Source organism: Pinus tabuliformis, chromosome 5_1 (assembly GCF_031772625.1).
Source record: "Pinus tabuliformis cultivar Carrire ecotype Pingquan chromosome 5_1, CPIR1, whole genome shotgun sequence".
Taxonomy (NCBI): Eukaryota; Viridiplantae; Streptophyta; class Pinopsida; order Pinales; family Pinaceae; genus Pinus; species Pinus tabuliformis.
The window spans coordinates 960390584-960393057 of NC_142305.1; positions in this window are offsets into that span (position 1 = coordinate 960390584).

Sequence of the window (2474 nt, forward strand, 5' to 3'; positions counted from 1 at the left end):
ATGTCCATATTTCCCTGTAATCAGATGCAATTGTGGACAGATCTAATGGATCAGGTTCCTGTAGTCGTTGAGAAGTACTGTATCCAACTTGTTTGTGATTTTTTCCGCTCTAGAGGGGGGGGATTCCAGACCCATCATAGGAAATGATGGAAACCTTGGATCTACTTGTGTTTGCCACTATATAGATAGATCTGGCACTGTACGGTTGATCTCTGTGTCGATATACCAATCCACCCATGAGATCTGGGAAGAAAGATCCAGAAACATAAAACACAAAAGGTCCTAAGGGATTGGATGGGAGATCATGGCGTTTTTGTTCATGGGTGCATCAATCCACCCATGCCCAGAGTAGCAGGGAGATCTGGGCCTTGTTGACGGAGATCTGGGCCAAAACCAGAGGGTAGATGGAGGTGTAATCCACTATGTATCACAATTTTCAAAGGGTTTATATTGATTGTATAACAACGAAAGGATAGGGATCCCATGATTCCCTAGCCGTTCCGACATAGAGGTGGGTGAGAAAAACACGTCCCTAAAAAATACCAAACCCTTGTTGGGAGGAAGTATTAGAAACCATGCGATTTCAAAATTTTGTGCTCTATTACATATCTACAAACCCTCGACCACAGTAGATCGTCCCCCCAGATACTCATTTCCAAACGATCCCCTTTACCTTTGCTCCTCTGTTGGAGCAGATGATCGCCATCATTGTAGAGTTGTTCCTCGCAAAGCCGAAAATTTCTCAATCAACTTGTATTCAAGAGTTAGTTCATATGTATTTTTCAGGAATTATCCATCAGATCTGTGTTACAAGTCAAAATATTATCTATGAAGTTTTCCATATCAGCATTACTATTGACTCCATATATTAGTGCATTTGCTACCCATAACAACCCATGTTCATGTTCGCTTCCTCTATTTTGGAATTCAGTTATGAAGTAATGATCCACTATCTCTACAAAGAATGTTTTATCTTGAGATATCATTTGATTTAAGTCATTAATTCTATGCCTACAATAAGGAGTACATAATACATTTTTTCTTATGAGATAGTCAATGTTACAGTCTTCTGTTGTTTCAATATGTTTTCTTTTTCTCCTTTTTTCATGTAATCTAGTCAATGTGTTGATCAATGGATCCCGTCGATGTTCAACACTTGTAATGCAAGGAAGAAAGTTGGCGGTCCTTGTTGATGTATCATCTGTTGTGGGAAATTAGGAGAATTTCTTGTGTGTTTGAAATCCATGTAACCAATGTCGCTTTTAAGAATGTTGTCCAAGTTTGGTTTGAATTTAACATATTTTTCTAGTAACTTTCTTCCTTTTAATTTCCCTTTTCTGATTCTTATTGAAATGCATGAAAGAAAATTTTCAATTTTTATTTGCAATGTTTTGAAAAACAAATTAGTTGTGTGGTAAGAGAAATCACCAGTATAGTGCATTAATTCCCATGCACGATTTTTTGGTAGTAGAATCTCTATACAATGTCACTATCACATGGGTTACCAAAGAAAAGGGCTAGAAAGTTCATTTCCTCTGCATATTTGTCCCTAAAAAATCCAAGGGGGTGTTGCCCTTCAGTCGAAGCAAGTTCAGTCAGCTTATCTTGTAAATCATGGATGCATTGACACCCTATGTATACGTGTATCAGTGTTTCAGTTGATGTTTCATTTTATGAATCGCTAGTTGCTTCACTTTTGTCTTCAATGTCCACAATTTCATTTGGACCATGCAAGCCAGTTGATTGTAGGATGTTGTCCCAATTTTTATTTATGCTAATGTTTTCATCTCTATAAAGGTGCTAAGAACATATTTCTTTCAATGCCTTCATGACATTGTGCACATGAACTTTTCTTGTTTGAAATGCATTTTATATTCCAATCATGTTTTCAATGCAACAACAATCGTTGTTGTGTTTTTCATAGATTGTGGCAATACAATTTAAACAAAGTCTTTTGGACAGGGACATTGATAATTGATCTTGTTAAACCCATTTGTTATCATTTGTGACCCCATTGTCTTATTTGTGTGAATGTAATTCTTAATTCCACAAGATGTTCCTCAAGTTCTGAAAGTGCGGTTACAATTGGAAATGGTTTGTTTCGCCTAATCTTTTCAGGTGTAGAAAATTGCGACAATTTTCCATTTTGAAGTGCTCTTTTGCAAACTTTGCATATTAATTTCATACAAAGATTTTTGTGGTTGTCATATAAGTTTACATATATTTGTTCCAAGTCTTGTCCAATGCTTCCCATATTCTTTTGAAATTGCAATTGTTTATATATTGGGAATTTCTTTTCGGGGGTGTCTTTTATCTTGGCTAGGTAAATTGTTAAAGAATTTTTTCTAGATAAGTAATGATGTTGACTTTCCAACTTTTGTGTGCATGATTTTGTATGGTATTTTGTTTCTAAATGCAATAGCTATTTTAATCTATGGACATTGATCTCATTATTCTTATCTTTTTTCATTAGC